Below are 23,411 nucleotides of genomic sequence, written 5' to 3'. Positions count from 1 at the left end.
TTGCAAAGAGTCCTGTAACACATCTGTAAGGATATGTTGCTGCCAACGTGTAGTCTACTCTGCTTACATTAATGACAGTTGAGAAGGATTGTTTGTATTTGGAGTTAAAAGAAAATTAATTAAAAGCAGTCAGTGAACTCTGAAAGGCTATAAAATAGATTTACGTCTTCAGATCAAAGGGAATTTGTAAATGAGGGTTACCTAATCTAAAATCCAGATTAAGAATAGCAGAGACCAGGTTATGTTGTCATGGAAATGGGTGGAGCTTACAAAGGTTTTCTGCTTTCAATTTATCTGGATGTGTGTTTGCTGGGAAAAGTTGGTTGCAGTTTGGAGCTAGGAGAGTGCTGAAGCAAGAGAAGTGACTCCAACCATCAGAAGGGCTGCTGTTAGCAGCCTCCAGGCAATTATGGCTCAGGTGAAGTCCCAGGCACTGATAACTCCGAGCTATGATAATTGTGTGTAGCCGAGAATGGGGTTAAGAAAGGCCTGTGCATTATTTGCTTGTTGCAACTGAAAATGATCAGAATTTGAGCAGCAACTTGGTGATAACGGTTCAGCAGCTCTGACAACATCTGTGAAGGAGAAAACAGAGCTAACGCTTTGGGTCCAGTGACCCTTCCTCAGAAGGACTGAGGAAGGGTCACAGGACCCGAAACGTTAACTCTGTTTTCCCCTTCATAGATGTTGCCAGACCTGATGAGCTTTTCCAGCAACTTTGTTTTCGTTCCTGATTTATAGCATGCGCAGTTCTTTTGGTTTTTATTTTGGTGATATCAGTTATTTGATATAAATGGAAGTTATGCCAGTAATTGGATGGTTGGGAGCAGTCTTGGGCATCCTGGGGAACTACAATCTTGAGAAAAGAGATTGAATCATCTCAACATGAACAGTATTTAAGACAACCTGTGCCAGAGGGGCTTTGAGCAGGTTCTGAGGTTACATCTTTGAAAGAGAAGAATTGGAATTCCATTGTTTGACACAAAGATTTGGTGACATTAGTGTCACTGCTGTCTGAGTGGTATCTGCCCCGACCATTTAAACTGCAGTACGTAGGGTGTTCAACCACTATTTATCAGTTTATCTATATTTACTTCATGTAATCCTGAAAGCTACAGCTTCCATTATATATAATATTGTGTTTTGAAATCATTTTACCTATTAAGCACACTTGTTAATCATAAAAAAAACAAAAGAACTGCAGATGCTGTAAATCAGGAACAAAAACAGAAGTTGCTGGAAAAGCTCAGCGGGTCTGGCAGCATCTGTGAAGAGAAATAAGAGTTAATGTTTCGGGTCCGGTGACCCTTCCTCAGTTCTGAGATGAAGTGAGATTGAGATGAGGAGGAAGTTCATCTCTCACAGGGTTGAGAATTTTTGGTATTCCTTACCACGCATATGTCCCTGTGCATGCTTAAGGCTGAGGTGGACAGATTTGTGCTCAGTCGGGGAATCAAGTGTTACAGGGAAAAGCAGGAAGCAGATGTGAGGAGAGTCGGATCAGCCATGATCCTCCTGAATGATGGAGTACGCTCGAGAGAATGAATGGTCTACTCCAGTTCCTGTTTCTTATGGTCTTATGTTAAGGCATATACAAAATGTTCAGAAGAGGAAGTGAAAAAGAAAATAAGAGAACCAAAGAAGCAATATGAAAATAAATCTAGAAGCTGACACAAGAGGTAATCATAAGTCTTCTTTTGGCACATAAGTAGTAATAGGGTGGTAAAGAAGAGGAATAGGGCCTATTGGGGATCAAAAGGAGATTTTTACATGGAGAAAGAGGAGTGGTTGTTTTATTAAATGAGTGCTTTTCATCTGTCTTTGCCAAGGAAGCAAATACTATCCAGGCCATGGTGAGTGAATAGGAAACATAGTCACTAAATGGGCTCAAAATGATACAGAGGCAGTATCTAATAAATTGTTAGTATTTAGAGTTAGCGAGACACCACGACCAGATAAAATACATCCAAGGATATTGAAAAATGTGAGATTGCAAATTACATACACACTGATAATAATCTTTTCATTTTCTCTGAACTGAAGAATTACAAATATTACACCTTTGGCAGGAAAAGCCCAGCAATTTCAGTCCAGTCCATTCAACTTTGGTAGTGAGAAAACCTCTAGAAGTCATAATTTAATGTAGAATTAATAATCACATAGACACAAAAGGGTCAGTTCAGGACAGCCAGCATGGATCTCTTAAGGGAAAGTCTTATTTAACTAATTTGCTGAAGTTTTTTAAAAGCATTAACAGAAAGGGTCGGTAAAGGTAATGTTTTTGATTTGGTGACTTCATAGTCACATGGACTTCCAAAATGCATTCATGCAGTCTCTCACAGCAAACTTGTGAGAAAAGTTACTTCTCATTGAATAAAAGTGTCAATACCAAGAAGGTAAAATTGAGTGCATGACTGGGAAAGGAAAGTAATGGCTCATGGATATCTTTCAAGCTGTATGAACATTTGTTGTTGAGTTTTCCAGTGATCAGTTTTGGGTTCAGATGGACTTAATCCTATGGTTTTAAAAGAGCTAGCCAATAAGCTGGTTGATGTTCTGGTGTTAACATTCCAAAATTCTTTTGATTCAGGAAAGATTCCAACAGATCGAAAAGTAGCAAATATAACTCCTTTATTCAAGAAGGGAGAGAGGTAGAAAATAGACTAGTTAGATTTATGTTTCTCATGGGGAATGTGTCAGAACTGATCATGAAAGAGACACCTGTACACTTAGAACTACTCAAGGTAATTAGTAGAGTCAACTTAGTTTCATCAAACAGTAATGTTTAACCAGTATATTGGAGTTGTTTAGAATAGAATAGAACAACCTTTATTTTCAAGTGTATTCAAGTACAGAAGTGTAGGAGTACGGTGAAAAGCTTACAATGTCATGTGGCACCGTCTTAGGTACAAACATACAAAAAAATCTTAGATATAAAAACAGGAAAAAAAAAGAAAAGGAGTTGTGTTACCTTACAGTGATTCATAGCATAAGTTAGAAACAGGACATTGTTAATAGGATAAACATTACAATCAGATAAACATTACAACACAGTAGCTCAGAGCAGGGGCTTCCACATATGGTCTGACCAGCCTCTCAAGCCACTGACAGCCTGCGACAGGCCCCAGTCCAACATCTGTCCCTGCTGTGCTCCATACCTTTGTAAGTGTAATTGCTGTATGGACAAAGGGGAGCCTGTAGATCTATAGTACTTGGATATTCCAAAAGGCAATTAATAAGGTGTTCACATCAAAGGATTTTGTGCAAAATAAAATCTGATTGCAGCATGTGAACTTGGATAGAAGATTGGCTGGCTGACAGAAAACAGAATATGCATAAATGGGTTTTTGGTTGTGATGAATGGAGTCCTGCGTAGTCTGTACTGGAGCTTCAACTTGTTACAATGTAACTTGCGTAAATGACTTAGATGAGGGCAGCAAAAGAATAATAGCTCAATTGCAGATGACACCAAGGTAGGTAGGAAAGTATGTTTGTGAAGAAGACCGAAAGAGATTGCAGACCAATATGAATAGGTTGAGTGTGTTGGCAAAAATCTGGCAAATGGAGCAAAATTTGGGAAAATGCAAAGTTATTCGCTTTGGCAGGAAGAATGAAAAAGCAGACTATTATTCAAATGGGTAATGAATGCAGAGGAATTTAAATATTCTATTACATTGATTCACACAAGGTTAGTTTGGAGGTACAGCACATAGTTAAGAAGGTGAATGGGCAGCAATGTGGCTCAGTAGTTAGCACTGGGGCCTCACAGTACCAGAGATCCAGGTTTGATTCCACACCTGAGTGACTGTCTGTGTGGAGTTTGCACATTCTCCCCATGTCTGTTTGGGTTTCATTGCAGTGCTCTGTTTTCCTCCCACAGTCCAAAGATGTGCAGGTTCGGTAGGTTGGCCATGCATCCAGGGATGTGCAGGCTAGGTGGATTAGTCATGGGAAATGCAGAGTTACCGGTGTAACGTAGTGGTTTGGATCTGGGTGAGATGCTCTTTGGAGTGTCGATGTCGACTCAATGGACCAAATGGCCTGCTTCCACACTATAGGGATTCAGTTAATGGAATGTTATCCTTTGTGACAAGTGGAATTGAACACAAAAGCTTGGATGTTATGCTGAGACCACATTTCACATCTACTCATTTCAGGAAGGCTGTAAATGCATTGTAGAGGTTCAGTGGAGGCTTTCTATGTTGAAAGTGGGAATTAATGGGTTGTCTTATGAGGAAGGTTTGTACTGGCTGGAATTGTTTCCACTGGAATTTAGCAGAGTGAGGGTGTGACTTGTTAGAAGTGTATAAGATCCTGAATGGTCTTAACAAGGCAGAAATGGAAAGGATGTTTCTTGTGGGTCTGTCCTGAACTGGGAAGCACTGCTTTACAAATTATGGTTCATCCTTTTAGGAGAGAGATGAGCAGATTTTTTTTTCTGTCTGACTTTGGAACTCTCTGCCTTAAAAGGCATTTGAGCTAGTGTCATTAAATACTTCTAAGGCGGAAGTAGAGAAACCCTTGTTAGGCAGAAGAATCAAAGGTTGTTGGAGTTAGATGTACATGTGGAATTCTAAACATATGTAGATCAGCCGTGATCTTACTGAATGGTAGAGTAGACTCAGGAGCTAAATGGTCTACCTCAGCACCTATTTCGTATGTTTATATGACCCTCATTCTCCCTGGTTTATGTTTCTGATCTAGGCCTTGGGAGTGTAAGGGACAATTTCCAATTTGAGGAGTGTATAGAAGTCTGAAGCGTTTTAAACTGTTAAGACAAATTTCAAAAGGGCAGGAAATGGTACTAAGTCATTATGTTTATTCAAAGAACCGGCACAGGTGCAATGAGCCAAATGGCCGCCTTCTGCTTTGTACCAATTTTGCTATTCCATTAGACGAAATACCTGAGCAACTACCGCTCTCCCCCAAACACCACCACTACTTCGAATCGTGGAATGTTTCATGTTTACCTGATTGAGCATAGCTCAGGTTAGTCTTGGCTGAAAGGGGTCACCTCCAACAGTGCAGTACACCCTCAGTAGAATAATGGACCAGGATATTTACCCAAATTTATGTGGCCAGGTTTTTGAAACAACATCAGAATACAGAACCTTTAAGACGTGACGCTATCACTAAATCGAGGTTTGCACCTTAAATAGCTGGTTGTCGTAACGAGGGGTCTATGAGGATGTCCGAGATGGCATGTGCTTTTCATCTTTCTTATGTCTCAGGAATGTAGGTTCAAAATTTCCGAGGTGTAGTGTTTTAATTTTGATAAATTATTTTTCCTTCCCACTGGAGGGCAGCATAAAGCCAGCAACCACCTTTTGCACAGGACGAGGAAAGGAACAGATAGAACGTGCAACACCGGGGTCGATGACTGAAAGTAGGTATCATAAGCATTTACTGGATTGAAAAGGGGGAAGACATTCGACTCTTTGAAAGCAGAGTCACCTCCTTTCCATTGGATTCTTTTGGAGATGTAGGAAAAGCATCTTGTTGAGGCTTTTTTTCTGACTCATAACACACTGCTGTTTGATGTTTGGTATTACTCGAGTATTCGCTCCAGTGTTTGTTTGAAATTACTTCTTAACTATAACTCTTCTGACAATTATCATTGTTTAATTATTCTTCCTGTAATCTTTGGCTCCATAGTAGACTCATGGGTGTCCGGAGTGTCAGACTTGACTGTTCCCAGTTACGTGCATGTCACATCTATATTTATATAACGAACATAATGACGCTATTCGATAACCACGGAAGTATTCTCAACGATCGAAAACACTTGGGTTTTCAGTTAAACCATTTTACCGAAGCACAAAAAATTAAAGTACACATGCGCAAGCTGAATCATCGCCGACTGAAGTCACATGGTCTACCAGAATATTTGACTTAGTTTATTAATTAACAATGTCTACATTCCAAATTAGACAGACATGCGTCCTGTCGTGGATAGAACCGGTTTATCTCACAGTTGAGCAATTTATAACTCGGTTTGTGTTGTAAGTCCTATTGGTCAGTACAGCCCCTACTAAAGCTAATTAACACATACAAAGCTAACTGATAACAGCTTCCAGACAATGAATTGTGCAGGGCCGGAGTATGTAAACTTGTTTTCCTCGAATCATTGCCATCTGATATTTAGTTTATTATTTCTTGATTCTGAACTTTTATTTTGTTCTTGAAATATAGATCCTCTCCATCAAACACTGTATTCACTAAAATTGCATTTGTTAGGTCAGTAACTGGCATACATCGCAACAGCACTGATTTCTACTGGGAGACGTTCCCCCGCCCCCCCGCAACAAACAGATTTAGTCAGAACCAAAAATCTGGTTTGAATTTTTTGGAACGTTCAGCTCATATTCAGTTTCGTTCGTTTAACTAGTTTCTGGCCAAACAAATTTGCTTATTTAGTTGAAATTGTAGAAAAAAATTGTGTTCAGAAGATTGAGTTGTTACATTTCTTCAGGTATATGGCATTTACAGTTAGATCAAGTAGAATATTACAGAAATGTAGATCTTGAGTTGGCTTTTGCACAAGTTTTGTTGATATTAAGTTAGTATTGATTCCAAATCACAGACATTATATTTCCCAATTGGTGGAGTCATTTTCTTCTGGTTGAATTCTCTGACTGAAGGCAAGTCTGACCCATACTGGCATGAACTCTGTTGTCGATAGGGCAAAGGGACATGTTGCAAACTGCTCCCAGCTGGAAGGAGGATCCCATCCCATGCTATTGGCATCAGGGTGACCCACACTGACCACCCAGACAATTGGCTCAAAAGGATTCCAAAAGGAATCTGAATTTCCAAATGTGGGAACAATATTTTTACATGCAGTTTATAGCTTGCAGCTATGGACAGTGTTGTTAGAAGCTCTAATTTCTTCCCAACACATGGGGCAAAAAAACTAATCCTTCTTGAATAGTGTAAGACAGTTTTTTTTCTCCCTTTCTGTATATTTAACTTTTACGTTCATCTCTTCAAAGAACATTGGCAATTTCCTGTGATGGACCACCGTTGTAAAAGAAAAGAGTAAGGTAAGAAAAGGACCACCATGATAAATAAGATTTCTGGTTGATCAAACCAGATTTCCCTCTGGGATTCAACATGTCCAGTCTTACCACCGGCTGAGATCGCAACAGATTGCAGACTAAACTTGAAGGCGAGGTTAAGGAATCTGATTTAATCATTGACAACTGCCAGCTTTCTTTACCTAAAATCATCAGTATATCCTTCTATACCTTTCTCTTGTGTTAGCTGTTTGCCTAGCTCCGTTTTGCCATAACAGATGCCACATACTTAAATTTCTTTAACCAAAGAATGCTTTGCTGAATTCCCTGTTGGATTTATTAATGGCTATCTTATAGTTGTGGCCTCTAGTTTTGGTCTAGTCCAGACTTTCTCCATGTCTACACTATCAAACTCTTTTTATAATTTTTAATGCCTCTATGAGGATCCACAGTTTCCCTTAGTTTAGAAAGAAAAGAGTTCTAATCTTTTCAACTTTCCCAAATATTTAAAACTTCTGTGAACTGGTATTGTCCTGTGAATCTTTGTTTGCATCTTCATCAACGCTTCTATTTGTGTGTTTTTTTATTATATAGAGGCCAAAACAAAGAGGCATTGTTCTCCAAGTGCATCTAACAAAGATATGATTCAACTTTAACATTATATTCTTGGCTTTCAATTCTAGAACCTAGAAATAAGTCCCAGCGCTTGGTTTGATTTTGAAATGGCCATATTAACTAGCACCACAGTTTTTAGTGATTTTTGTACCTATATCTCCTTCATGTCTCCATCTCATTTAGTTTCTCAACAACCAAAAACATGTTGCTTCATTACCATTCATTGCAAACACATTGCTGCACTATTAACTGCATCAAAATTACCTGTCAATTAAACACTCATGCTGAAAGTTTATTAATCTCTTCCGTTTTCGTTGCAGCCTTCCATTGGGTTAACTGTACCCTGCAATTGAACTTCATCTGCAAATTTAAACATCGCACTTTTGATTCTGGAGTTCAAATCATTTATGTTAACAGTGAAAAAATAGTTCCAGCAACAATCCTCGTGTAGTATCACGTCACTAGTCTGCTAGTCTGAGTGTTTACGCTTAACGCTACTCTTTATTTTCCGTTTTGTAGATTGTTTATTGTATATTCCCCTAATTGTGCCCTGTTATTATTATTGTAAATGTAAGGTAATGAAAATGCCGGGATTAGTGTTTTCCAGAACATCCAAAATAAATCAGATGTTTACTCATGTTTGTTTAATAAAGTGAGAACAGAACAGAAAGAGTTATAAAATGATAGGCAAGCTTACTTAACTGGAGAAATTGTAACTGTCGGCTAATTAGCTCAAAGAACAGTTTGAGAGTGGTCCACAACAGACTGTGTTATCATGGAGATGAATGGAGCTTAGGAAAACTGTCGTGTTTTAATTTATCAGATCTTTGTTCAGATAGCTTTTTAGTTGTAATTTAGCCTCATGTGGTTTGCAGCTTGCTAGAGAGGTTAGTCAAAAGAAATGAGAGTCAGATAGGCATGCATCTGTAAGCAAAGTACAGTAAAACACTAACTTCATCATAAACTGTGCAAAAGGCACTGAGACATGTTCTCCATTTGCATTGTGTGAAGAGCAAAAGTTAGTAGATTGGCCTCACAGTGTCTTACTAAAAAAGGAAGTAACTAGCAGAGTAGCTTGGAATTACTGAAAAAGTAACCAGAACAAGGAAATTAGTCATCTAATTCCAAGAGCAACTAATTAAAGTTTTACCTCTGGGAATCACTGAAGGTGAGGAGAATTCTCCTGATGACTGTGGCAGATGTATGGGTGTTTCCTACAAAAGTGAATAACTTTAAGATTGATAAGTCACATAGATATTTCTTCAGTATAAAATAGAAAGTAAACTGCTGTGCATAATGTATAAATCAAAATTGCTTGCTTGTTTATTTTATTAAATACTGTAAAGCTAATTTTGTTTTTTGAAGAAGTGACAAAGAAGATTGATGAAGGCAGAGTGGCAACCATTGTCTATATGGATTTTAACAAGACTTTAGAGAAGATTCTGAATGGTATACTGGCTAGCAAGGTTAGATCACACGCAATACAGGGAGAGGTAGCCATTTGGATACAAAATTAGCTCAAAGGTGGGAGATATTGTGGCGGTGGAGGGTTCCTTTTTGGACTGGAGGCCTGTTATCAGTTGTGTGCAGCAAGGATCGGTGCTAGGTCCACTGCTTTTTGTCACTTATCTAAATGAATTGTATGTGAATATAGGTTGGTAAATTTGCAGATGACACCAAAATTGGCGGTGTGGTGGACAGCAGAGAAGGTTATCTCAGGGAACAATGGAACCTTGATCACAAGGGCAAATGGGCTGAGGAGTGGCAGATGGAGTTTAATGTAGATAAATATAAGGTGCTGCATTTTGGGGAGGCAAATCAGGGCAGGAATTATACACTTAATAGTAAGGTCCTGGGGTGTTTCCGAAGAAAGAGACCTTGGGGTGCAGATTCATAGTTCCTTGAAAATGGAGATGCAGGGAGACAGGGTAGTGAAGAAGGCATTTGGTATGCTTGTCTTTATTGGTCAGTGCATTGAGTATTAGAGTTGGGAGGATGTGTTACGTCTTTGCAGGACATTGTTTAAGCCGCTTTTGGAGTACTGCGTTCAATTCTTGTTTCCCGGTACAGAAAGATGTTGTGAAACTTTAAAAAATTCAGAAAAGATAAGGATGTTGCCAGGTTTGCAGGATTTGAGCTACAGAAAGAGGCTGAATAGGCTGGAGCATCGGAGGCCGAGGTGTGACCTTATAAAATCATTAGGGGCATAAATAGGTTGAATGGCCAAAGATACGGGAGTCAAATTTAGAGGGTATAGGTTTAAGGTGAGAGGGAAAAGATTTAAAAGGGACCTAAGCAGCAACCTTTTCATGCAGAGAGTTGTGTGTTAATGGAATATGTTGCCAAAGGAGGTGGTGGAAGCTGGTACAATTGTAACATTTGCAAGGCATCTGAGTGGCTGTACGAATAGGCAGTGTTTAGAGGGACATGGGCCAAATGCTGGTAATATGGGACTAGATTAATTTAGGATATCTAGTTGGCATGGATGAGTTGGACAAATGGTTTTTTCCACGTTGTATATCTCTATGACTCTATTTTTTAAAAAGTGAAATCTTGCGATGTAATTCTAGGATTAAAATTAGGAATGGGGATCTCTTTCATATTCTTTAATGGTAAGACAATGTAATACCTTACAAAAGTTATTTCTGAATCAATCTACATGTATTATGTCTATTACATTGCCTTTGTCAACTCTATTTGTTACAGCTTCAAATAATTCAGTAACGTTACATATTTTGAGTGAAGATTTAAGGTAACTGATGTACAATTTGTTCCATTTTGCTTTTTAAATTTAGAAACAACAGAAGTTGTCTGTCAGTTTTTTGGTTCTATCCAGTTTTCCAATGAATATAAATACAATATGTATCGGTGTCTGTGCTTATTTTTATTCATTCATGGCTAGACCACCGTTTATTGTGCATTCCTAGTTACCCTTAAGAAGGTGGTGATTGTTGGAATGATGAATACGGAAGGAGAACACCAAGTGAACATAAAGTGTGAGATAGACACCAGTGCATCATACAACATCATGACCTTCACAAGTGGCTCAATATGGTAATTTTAAAATGAAGCCCTTGAGAGTAAAGTTAAGGCTATACAATCATACCGTATTCGGCTTGAGAGGACAGATTAGGCTGAGAGCTCAAAGTGATGATGAGAACAAATATCTGCAGTTCCAACCATAGACAACAAAAGCCACTTATCTCAGTTTGAGCCAGTCTGAAGCTTAAACTAGTAACCCTCAGTGTGCGAAAGGAGATTTACAATATCCCTCACACTAAACCCTTGACCACAGAATAGATCTTAAAGAAATACATCCTAAAGTAGATTTAGGATATTTTCTTGTAGAATATCATCTCCACCTAGGTGAGAATGCAAAATCAATTAAGCAGCTGCTGATGAAAATTTCGGTGACCCTCAAGGCCAGCCTGTATGCCAAGACAGAAGAGTCAAAAGGAAGGGAGAAATCAAGAAGCTGACAACTCCTATGAATGGATTAGCGAAAATGTAGCAGTGAGACAACCTGGAAAACAGAGATTATGCATCAAACAACAGATTTAAATAAGGCTCTGAAGAGATCTCAGTTCCCCAGGCCAACTGTCAAATGATTCTTGCCACAACTTGTGAAGACAAAGATTTTCACTACCTGAATTGCAAAGAATGTTATTGGCAAGTTAAACTGGATGTTTCCAATTACTTTCTAGACAGTTTGGGAGATACAGAAAATTGTGCATTTCCACAAACCAAATGTAAATCGATTCCAGCAGTTTGAGATAGTTAGTAATCTTCCCAGGGTGGATGCTATAGGGAATGATCTGTTACTTTATGGATCCAGATGGACAATGAAAGAAGCTATTGCTGACTATGATCAAAATCTCATCTGACTGTGAGACAAAGCTCACCAGATGTACCCGAAGCTGAACAAGAAAAAAAATGCAATTAAAGTTGCTCAAAACCAGGGACATTGGTCAAGTACTGGCAGCAAAAGATCTTTGCAGATCTAGAAAAGGCAAGACCTGTACAACTTTGCAGTGGCCAACAGATGCAAGAGCATAGCAAGAATTTATTGGATTTGTCAACTGTTTAGTTAAATTCTTGTCTAATTTGTTGTCAGAGTTTGAACCATTATGCCAACTTGCTGCAAAGAACATGCACTGGTATTTGGGCACAGAATCACAACATTGCAACAATCACTAAAACAAAAGATACTTGTCAAAGCAATAGCAGTGCTGAAGTACAAAACATAATTATGAAGTCACCTTAATCCAGCAAGCAACTGGGCACATTTACATTCAGGCAACAACACAAATAGAACATTGCAAATCTCAGATCAATAAAAGAGTGCCTAGCCGTTATCTTTGCTTGTTAATATTTTCCTCAATACCTCCTTGGAAGAGATAACTGAATCTGATCACAAGCTGCTTCAAAGAATTTCCTCAGGCTGCTGTGTAGTGGCTGAAAAGAATGTTGTTCCATCTGCATGTGACATACAAACAAAAGAAATATATACATTGCTGCTTATGGTATGGAGAATAGCACTTCCTATGAACAAAGTAGAGGATCTTATAACAGAGTGTGAAACCTTCCAGATCCAATGTGAAGCAGTGACTTAACATGCTCTGGAAATCAGTGGAGACATTAAATCTAACAGACAAGTGCCTTGTTCAATTCAAGCAAATTACCCAACAAGATGCAACTGTCCAAGTGTTGCAAAGAGTATTGATGAAGGGATAGTTTGAAAACATCAAGGACACTTCTGTGGTCATGAGCAAATTGGATATAGAGAAATGAATTGATAGCCAAGATAGCATAATATACAAAGGAAATAGAATCATCAACCCCAAGCAGTTGAGAGGAGAGATGATAAAGGACATCCATTCAATCCACCAAGGAATTGAGTTACATCTGAGGAAGGCAAGAAAAGTATGAAAAATGAAATCAAGGACCACATCAAGCAGTGTAGTGACGGTAGTTAGTTCCAAACAGACTAGAGAGTAATTGATGACACATGACATTCTAGACAGACCATGTGTGAAGCTGAGAGAAGACCTTGTCACACTCGCAGGAACTGATTAACTTGTTATCTTGTGTTCTGACTACTGAGAGATAGATCAGATGACTTCTGGCAAGACTGAGAAATGACTGAAAGCATACTTTGGTCATTACTCAGTTCTAGACATTGTGATGAGTGACAAGGGCCCTTAGTTCACAAATGATGAAGTCAGCCATTTTATAAAGACTTTGTAAATTTAACACCATCCATCTTCTCTACACTACCTGAATCAAATGGAAAGTCTGATCCAATCATGAAAATCAAAGCAACCATATAGAAATTGAGGAAATCCAACACAGATGGATACGAGGCAACTCTTGAGTGCAGAAACACACCCACTCAAAAGTATGGAAAGCAATCTAGTATGAATACAAAAATCACAATGCACCCAAGTTGTGCTTCCTATAAATTAATTTTAGCAAAATAAGATAGTGAAGCCAGAAGTGATAACAAATCTAGGTGAAATGGCAGAAAGCCAAATTTAATTTTGACAAGACTACCAAGAGTTAGCCTAATGGCAACAAGGGACCATCTGAAGCAATTGTCACCCTGATCATATGTGATGCAAATGAGTGACCAGACATACCAATACAACCCCAGGCACTCAAAACGTAACTGGAGAAGCTCCTCTTTTATTGAGGGCAGCCAATCAGGGAGATGTAAACTCACCATCTACACAAATGACAGATCAATCCTTGGACCCAGAGGTTCACCATACCTTACCGATGGATATAGATCAACTGGTACTTTGGCAACAGCAAGTGACATGGGAATGATAGTTTCCAGAGAAGGACACTCACCTTGATAAACAGGTGGTGATGACACGTAACCACTAAGTGAGTAGCATGACATAAAGATTATGTGTGAAATGTAACTGCTAACGCGAAAGACTGGTGTGCATGATGGATTACTTAGAGTGTAAATGATGCACATAATTTTTTGACGGAAAGGGAGAGGTTTGGAATAGAAATGCAATACTGTACTAATGTGCCTCCAAGCTTGCCAATGATTCCCACACCCAAATAAAGAATTTTAAAAATGCTGTTGGAGAAGGATTAATTCTAGAACTAACTTTCCATAAAGATAGGCGTGTACAGAAGATGAAATAAATTAAAAGGTGAATAATATCAATTTTATAGGGATTTTAGTCTTGAACCCCCCATAACTTTTTATCACAGAAATGCATAGTATAAGAGAAAGAGATTGCTCAAATAAAGAAGCAATATGTTGCTATGGTGCAAACAGTAATGGCTTTGTGAACTAAGTAATGTCTCAAGAAAGCTATAAGGGGTACAGTAGCATGCTGTGAAAAAAAAATTGTTTGTTATCCTTTCTTGGGAATCTGAAATATTGAAGAGTGTGGCATTAAGCAGGAAACAGACCATCAGGAAACAGGCTTAAAAAGAGAGGCTGAGATAACAAGGTGTCGATCTGGGTGAACACAGCAGGCCAAGCAGCAACAGAGGAGCAGGAAAGCTAACATTTCAGGTCAGGACCCTTCTTCAGAAATGGGGAGGGGAAGGGGATTCTGAAATAAATAGAGAGAGAGGGTGAGGTGGATGGGAGGTGGATAAGGGAGCAGATAGATGGAGAGGAGACGGACAGGTCAAGGAGACAGGGATGGAGCCAGTAAAGGTGAGTGTAGGTTAGGATGGGAGTTGGTCAGCCCAGGGAAGATGGACAGGTCAGGGAGGCAGGGATGAGGCTGGTAGGTGGGGGTTGGTCAGTGAGTTGAGAGGAGCGGGTTTGTGGGGACAGACGGACAGGTCAAGGAGGTGGGGATGAGGTGGGCTGGTTTTGGAATGAGGGTCGGGGTGGGGATGGGCTGGGCTGGTTTTGGAATGAGGTGAGGGATGGGGAGATTTTGAAGCTTGTGAAGTCCACATTGAGATCCTGGGATGCAGGGTTCCCAAGCAAAATATGAGTTGCAGTTCCTGCAATCTTCAGGTGGCATCGTTGTGGCACTGGATGAGGCCCAGGATGGACATATTGTCCAAGGAGTGGGAGGGAGAGTTAAAATGGTTCGTGACTGAGAGATGCAGTCGTTTGTCCCAAACCGAGTGTAGATGTTCCACAAAGCGGTTTCCAAGCCTCCGCGTGGTTTCCCCGATGTAGAGGAGGCCACTTCAGGAACAGCAGATACAGTATACCGCATTAGCAGATGTGCAGGTGAACATCTGTTTAATGTGGAAGGTTTTCTAAGGGCCTGGGATGAGGATGAGGGAGGAGGTGTAGGGGGCAGCTGTAGCACTTCCTGTGGTTGCAGGGAAAAGTGCCGGGGGTGGTGGGGCTGATGGGGAGTGTGGAGCGGACAAGGGAGTCACGGAGAGAGTGGTCCCTCCAGAATGCAGATATGAGTGAGGAGGGAAAAATGTCTTTGGTAGTGGTGTCAGATTACAGATGGCGCAAGTGCCGGAGGATGATGCGTTGAATCCGGAGGTTGGTGGGGTCGTAGTGAGGAGGAGGGGCATTCTGTTTTGGTTGTTATTGCAGGAACGGGGTGTGAGGGATGAGTTGTGGGAAATGCAAGAGACCTGGTCAAGGGTGTTTTTGACCACTGTGGAGGGGAAGTTGCAATCTTTAAAAAACGAGGACATCTGGGATGTCTGGGAGTGGAAGGCCTCATTTCGGGAGCAGATGCGGCAGAGGTGAAGGAATTGGGCATACTACATTAGCAGACGTGCAGGTGAACATCTGTTTAATGTGGAAGGTTTTCTTGGAGCCTGGGATGGGGGTGAGGGGGGAGGTATTGGGGCAGGTGTAGCACTTCCTGCGGTTTCAGGGAAAAGTGCCACGGGTGGTCGGGTTAGTGGGGAGTGTGGAGTGGACAGGGGAATCATGGAGAGAGCAGTCCCTCCTGAAGGCAGATGAGGTCCTACTATCTCTAAAATGAGAGGTAATGTTTTTAGTTAGTTGCGAAGATCTTGTGCTCCTTTTAAGACCAGACGATGTCAAATGGATTTGAAAAGCCAATTTCATGGCCCGTAATTAGATTGAACTGGAAGATTTTGTACAACATGATTGATGAACTATAAAAAAAATTGTCGCACAGGAAGGAAAAAAAAGATACATGAATTGTTAATGAAAGAAGAAAATTCAACCACACTGGATAATTATTCTGAAGATATTTTATGATTTAATTCAAAATACTTTGCATACATATTCCTTCGGTTGTTCACTGAGAGCATTTATCCAAGTTTGCCCTCCTTCCCCAATGATCTCTCAACTTTTAAAAAGGTGAAAAAAAGTTTATATATAAGCTTTTAGGATCTCATGATGTCCCAAAGAATTTTATAGACTTTAGAGAGGTATAACCTGTATTACAATGAAGTCCAGCAACCTTGTGGTCTGGCATGCCAAGTACAGTTCTTAAAATCTGCATTTTACAGTGCAGCAAGGAAGTTTTCCACACAGTTAATTACAGTAAAGCACAGCAAAGGCTCATTACACAAGTCGGTGGGATCACAGAACAGAATGGTATAAAACTGTGGTGCAGCCTCTGACACAAGACTTACCATTGTCCCACTAATTTACTGACCTGCAAAAGCTTAGTTCCGAAGATGCTGGATTAGGGAGGTACAATCTGTACTTTGAAAAGTAGTCACTGTTTTTACATAGGAATTGCATTTTAATAGCCCAGCATGGGGTTATCTGAACTTTTGGTGACCTCTCTTTTGGATCACGTAAGACATGCATGATATTACAATAAATATTTAAGCATGTGATATGTGGTTGAGTGATTGTCTGGATAGATATGAAGAGGGAACAGGTGGGACTGGGCTGTGGAAGAAAATATAAGGTGTAATTAATAAAATGTATCCATAAAGAAAGTTGTCTTGGATTCTGATTCACCAACTGGCTTAGATCTAGATTGACAAAGCGCACACAATTACAATTAAACTATAACTCTAAACTTGATATTAAAAATTCCAACCGTTACTGAAAAGCACACAGATGTTCCTGCATTTGTCATAAAATATGACTCCCAGCAAGAACACATTTTTGTGTGACACTAACTGGTATGACTTGCAAAACAGAAAACAATGTTAGTGATTTCTATCAGTGGTTGGAGACTTTACCTTTACAATACAGTTGCTTCAGCAAATAATAGTCACATAGTAATAGTTCATCTAAAAATAAGTGTATGGTACTTAATTGATTAATTTTTAAGTAGTATGCTGTCTTTTCTAATGCAATAAATTAAAAACTTATGTATATGTAGCGCTCACAAGCTGAAATTTTCCAAAGTTCTTTCCAGCAAATGGAGAAATATGGCAGCCAAATAGTGCACAGCAAGATTACACTATAACATTACACAGCAATGATGTAATGACTACAGAATCTTTGCAGGTTGAAGGATGAATATTGATCAAGACATGGAAGAATCTGCTTAACTTTCAAAATAGTAACACAGGATTTTTTTTGCAATTGCATCTTTTCCAAAAAAACATTTGATTCTTAAAACTTATAAAAGTAAATTACAGAGCAGTTTCATTTACTATGATGTACATGTTTGTAACAAAGCAAAAGCAAGTTTGTGCAGCACGAGAAGATCCACATTTCTGAAACTCCAATCTTGATTTATAAATCAAGGGAAAGTGTGAACACATTCCCTCACTAGCACAAATTTTGCAATCAAGTATCATGCATTTGGAGACATCACAATTATTAGCTCATAAAAAATGGAATGGGTTAGTTGTAACCTGGGAGAACCTGTCTTTTGCCAAATCACATAAAATGCAAAGCAGATTGGTTTCTTTCAGTGCAGTAATATGGCACGATGGAGTGCTTCACAACACATAATTATCAGTTATTACAATATACTTTTCATACTAGACATGCTAAGAGGTTTTATACAATTGAAGTCCAGCCGTGCAGTAAACTTTGGAGGGAGGGCCCTTCTCCAATAAGCTCTGAGGTGATTGCTCCAAACTTTAATTTGTCCCTCAGTGCATAATACTGGATTTTGAAATGTGCTCATCTTGAACACACACTCACCGACACTTCTTTACATTGGAAATTTAGTACTATCAGGCAGACCAAACAGCATGTTTCACCAAGTTGATCCTCCTCCATCAGCAGTTGATATTTACCTTTATATGTCCTGGAAAGAGCTCGTAGAATACTATTTTGCATTATGGGACTGTTCCAGATGAACCTTGACAAGATTCTCCATCTCTCTTAAAAATGTGTTGCATAGGCACATCCCCAGAATCGGGTGGCAACAGTTTTTTTTAAACTCAGTGCATTTTTATTGCATTTAATTCACAGGGTAATTGATGCTCTGGTTTAATATCACATTCAAAACTGTGTTTTCCAACAATGTAGTACTGGATTGCCAAGCTAAACTTTGCGTTTATGTCTCTGGAGTTGGTTTTGAACAAAATAGTGTGACTTAGGTTCTAAACCATGGATAATATTATGTTCTTTCACCTCATTCATTTTGGCAACAATAATTAATTCAAAATATTTAAATTTCCTCAAATTCTGGATTTAGAAAATAAGGCTTTATTTTGTTCACTTAAGTGTATAAGAAAACTCCATCTTCAAAAATTTAGCATGTAACGATACAGTACTGAAATAGCAGACACTGAATTTGGGTATAGCAGGTACTACATTTGAGTGCAAACAAGGGCTGGAATATTATACTAAGCAGCTGTGATCCAGTCTATAGATTTTATCTAATATTTTTGACTTATGTTAAAAGGCATTGCATATGGTTTATGCAAAAATAAACCAAAAGGTAAGCAATGGAGTTGAAGCCACTACGTTTTTTGCAATATTTGCTAAATCCTATTTGTGTCCTGTTGTCTAATAAGTTGAATTGTACTCAAATCTGAAATAACTTAAGTTGTTCTAATGTGATGCCTCAGATCATCTGCTGCCTTTGTTACCTGTAGGCTTGGCTATTCCTATATCCTCCTGGCCAGTTTCCCATCTTTCACCTTCCATAAACAAATACATCTAAAATTCTTCTGTCTGTATCCTAACTTTCACTAAGTCTCTGGTGTGTTTGCTGTGCTTACTGATCTACATTAGCTCCCAGTCTTTCAAAACCTCAGTTTTAAATTTCCTGTTGTTCTCAAAATCCTTTGTTGTATTGTTATGTTCCTCAAAAGATCGAGAAACTATGTTTTAAAATGTCTATCACCCACTACTGTACTACAATTTGTGTACGGAACTAAAGAACATATTCAACCCATAGTAACACCTAGAAAAATATACTTGAAGTCAGCTTCAATTTCTTTGTTTAAAAGTGTGACAATTTCAATTTTCTCTTTCTAGCCTTGCTTCTAACTCTCTAATACCTTCCAACCCTATAACTAGCTACAATTATTCTTTTTCTCTACTAATGATTCACATCCATCCTATCCTGTTCTCGAGGCTGCCTTTGGCAGCCACCATGTCTTCATCTGTTTAGGCTCTAAGGTCCTATAATTCCATCTTCAGCCTTTGTGCCTCACTGGTCCTTCAACAGACTCCTAAAAACTTACTTCTTTGACAAATCTTATTTTTGTCTGATTATGCTCCCTTTTCACTATGTCAAAGATGTTACTTGACTGCAAATTATTCTCATGGAAATACCTATTGCAATGTAGTTTATTAAATGACTAAGCAATGCAACCGTGAAGACATTTTTTTAATGTTTACTTTGCAAAAGCATCAAGTTCTACATGTTGTTTTTTTTATATTGACCCAGATTGTGTGCAGTATAGTTAAGATCAGGCATCAGACTGTAAAGTCAAATTACTTGTTGAAAGCAATTCCATCAGGTGAATTTCCATGAATAAAAATACAGATGAAGTAACTGCAATTTATTTTTACTGCAACCTTTGTTTAACAAAGAGAATGCATTTATTCTTCCAGCATTTTGTAGCAAATATTGCGAGTGGAATATTACCGAGGTCTCAGTGACATGGGCTTTGCCAAAATTTGTGGCAGAATCGATCTTTTACCTTTTGACAAATGGTACAGCAAGTTTTTTGTTAGGCAGTGGCAAGTTGCCAGTTGAGATCATTGCTTGTTAAATACTGTGTTAAAAGCCCTAAGTTGTCTCATTCATTTTCAGATTACTATCTCAACTAACACACCAAGAAAAGGTAATGGTTGAGAAAACTCAACATGGCAATCAGAGTGGGTACCTGGCAAATTAAACTCTTTGCTTGTTCAATTGGAGACCGGGCACCAACATCTTAGGGCGTGCTGCATGGACACTGGCCATATACAGTCCATGTCCACAGACATTGACATCCAATAAGTGCCAATCTCTAAGCATACTCATAGCACATCTCTAATTCACTTACAGGATGCTTCTGCACTTCATTATGCAACTCAGGCTGACACAGCAATTTCATTGTAATGCTACAACAAAAATACTTTGTACTTCGGAAAAGGCACCCAGCTCATGGACTGTAGATGGCTGCATCTCTGGGCTCTTTGTTCACAGTCATAGCACTCACTCAATGTCACCCTACTTGGATGCTCACTGCATCCCTGCCTTCCACTGCCTTGCTTTTGTGTACTTTGCCCTTAAGCCTGAGATACTATGCACATATTACTTCTGTCCTACTTGGTCATTTAGCACAGACACAAAGGCAGGAATCTGTCATTGTTGTTAGCAGGCCTCAGTCAAGTCGAGAGGATAAACTGTGTAGGAGTTGGAATCTCCCTTTTAAATGAATTAACAGCTCTTTTGGAACACTAAAAGCAACACTGGCCAAATGAATGGCATGCTGGGAAAATTGGCCAATTGAATGCACGCTGAGAAGGGAATCCAGGCAGTAAGCCAGGAAGCTTGCAGAATTCACTGTCAAATTGGATCAGACCGGATGGATATACAAGCCATTTACCTTGACTGACCATATTGAGTAGGTGATCATGAGACAATGCTGTGAGATTTCAGATAGAACAACTGATTGGAGTTTCAGTAGAAATATATTGGAACAGTCCGGCTCCTAGGCTCTGGTCAATCAAAAGAGAAATTATGATATCCTTCTGTTACAACTTTATTGGACAGACACATTAACAGAGTAACTGAATTATGTTAATTACTCTGCTGTATCAATATGGGAGGAATCTGTTTGGCCACATAGTATACAATAGTTTTCCAGTGCACTTGAGGATGAACCAGAGAACTGTGTTATCAATAAGTAAGCTGACACTCTGGAGATAGTGTCAGCGCAAGAAGCAGGAACCTTGGAAGTGAGAAGAACAGCCTCAACCTTAGTTTGGTCGGATGTTATTAGTGTAGTACAAACTTAAATTTTATCATCTTGCACTTCCAAAGCAGATTTAAAACTAGCGTGAGAATGTAGTAATTTAGGAGTAGCACGGTGGCTCAGCGGTTAGCACTGCTGCCTCACAGAACCAGCAACCTGGGTTCAATTTCATCCTCAGGTGACTGTCTGTGTGGAGTTTGCTTGTTCTCCCTGTATCTGCGTGGGTTTCCTTCAGGTGTTCCGGTTTCCTCCCACAGTCCAAAGATGTGCAGGGAGGTAAATTGTCCATGCTAAATTACCTGTAATGTTCAGGGGTGTGTGTGTTAGGTCAGTTCCGGGGGATTGGCACTGGGTTGGATGGTCTGACGTTCGGTGTGGACTTGTTAGGCCGAAGGACCTGTTTCCACACCATAGAGATTCTACAATTCTATGAAATTCTAACTGTAAGGTTACTTGGGAAATTAGAGGGCAAGATGGGTTTCATAGGATTGCATGTATGGTATATATTTTTATGTTTCAATGATAATTAACCATATCTTACAGTATACCATGTCTCATTATTATTGTAAAACAGCCCCAGTAAGCAAGCAAGTAAATCAGACATGCATGAGAAGAGCGCTTACACCTATGATCAGGGTGTCCCTGAACACTAAGTTAAGGGCAGGATCATGGACATAGTCAGCTACAAGGAGCAGGATGATCACCACATAAGGAATGAGCAACCAAATACTGGGCAGACTACCACTCACCTCTTTGCTTTTCTCTTTCTACTGAATATGGGCTAATTTTCTCCTGGAATGAGAGAGATAGAGAGACAGGTATTAAAGGAGATGAAAATGTGCAGCAAAGCTGCTAATGTTGATATAGGTGAGGAGGCGTCATGAGCAAGCAGGATGCAGCACAGAGGTCAGGCAATGTTAGTGGTTTCAAGGGTTTGTTTGTGTTGTAGGCAATGGTAAGAGCAGTAGAGCGTGATTTTACTTTCACTAGACTGGATCTTCTGATGCCAACAGTCTGAATTTTGAGACGTTTGCCACTGTTGCACTTTGAGATCCTTTGGATTTTCTGACCACCAGCATATGGACATTTTCAAGTGGCTGTCTGAGCCTTCCAAAAAATGTGTCTGATAAACTTGGGCAATGTGTGACACTCATCTGGATTCTTGACCTGGCATTGTGCCACTACTTAACTTTTATTTTATGTGATTAACTGTGTCACTTAAACTATCAACCCAAACACACTACCCACCTCCAATCACACCTTTTGAACCAACTACTTAATTGCTCCCCATCTGTGATCTGCTTATTAATGGTCTGTTGGGCTCCCGATACAATACAGGGTTCAAGAAAGAATGGTGGCTTGTCAAAAAGGTATTGCATTAATCATGGGAATCATTCATCATTATTCTGGCATAATACATTCAAAAACCAACCAGGAAACAGGCTATTTTAAATCTCTTGATGTGCAAAGAGACAGGTTTTGTTAAGAATCTCATTATAAAAGATATTCTAGGTAACAATGATCATAAGACTCCACATTAAGTCTAAGAGTAAGAAATCTTGATCTGAAATTAGTGTCTTAAGTAAAGACAATTCTAAGCCTAACATTGATTGGAAAACAGGTAGAGAAGCATTTATATTCCACTGACGGAGAGAATATACCCCAGAAGAAGGATGTACTGGCCATTGTTAGCTAATCAGGTTAAGGATCATAACAAAGATGAGGCAAGATGTTGCAAAGATTAGTGCTACTCTATAACATTGGAGAAACTTTAGACACCAGCAAAGGATGACTTGAAAAAGAGAGAAGTTGGAGTATGACAGAAAACTAGCAAAATAAAAAAAAAGTAATGCCTTCTATGAGCCTATGAAGAGAGCTAAAGTAATCATTAATCTGTTTGAAAGTGAAATGGAGAATTTATAATGGGAAACACAGAAAGGGTAAAGCCTTTGACCAAATATTTTGTATCTGCCTTCACAGAACACACAGAGAACATCCCAAAAATAGCAGAAAGTTAAGAGGCAAGAGTAGGGGAGGAATTTGAGACAACCAGGATTGCTAGAAAAACAGTACCAGAAAAACTACTGGAACTAAAGGCTGTCAGGTCCCTTGGATATGATGACATGCATCTAAGGGTGTTAAAGAAAGTGGCTGCAGGGATAGTTGATGTGTTGGTTGACATTTTCTAAAACTCCACAGATGTTGGAAATGTTGCAACAGGTAAGAAAATCTCAAATGTAACATTGTTATTCAAGAAAGAAGGGAGACTGAAAGCAGGAGTCTAACATCTCCTAAAATCTGAAAGAACTGCAGTTGCTGTAAATCAGGAGCAAAAACAGAAGTTGTTGGAAAAACTCAGCAGGTCTAGCAGCATCTTTGAAGAAAAATCAGAGTTAATGTTTCGGGTTCAGTGACCCTTCCTCAGACTGGTCCCAAAATGTTAACTCTAATTTTTCTTCAGACATGCTGCCAGGTCTGCTGAGCTTTTCCAGCTACTTTTGTCTAACA

General features: G+C 39.2%; 1 long non-coding RNA gene across 1 annotated transcript; it reads left to right on the top strand.

The window, feature by feature from the left end:
* Nucleotides 1-5,334: 5,334 nt before the first annotated feature.
* On the top strand, nt 5,335-8,786 carry LOC132206035 (uncharacterized). The gene is made up of 3 exons (XR_009442758.1): nt 5,335-5,386; nt 6,993-7,043; nt 7,952-8,786. It is a non-coding gene; the product is annotated as an uncharacterized LOC132206035 (long non-coding RNA).
* The last annotated feature ends 14,625 nt before the right edge of the window (nt 8,787-23,411 follow it).

The sequence above is a fragment of the Stegostoma tigrinum genome, chromosome 28, assembly GCF_030684315.1.
Source record: "Stegostoma tigrinum isolate sSteTig4 chromosome 28, sSteTig4.hap1, whole genome shotgun sequence".
In the NCBI taxonomy this organism is placed as follows: domain Eukaryota; kingdom Metazoa; phylum Chordata; class Chondrichthyes; order Orectolobiformes; family Stegostomatidae; genus Stegostoma; species Stegostoma tigrinum.
This window is presented reverse-complemented; position numbering and strand designations above follow the sequence as displayed.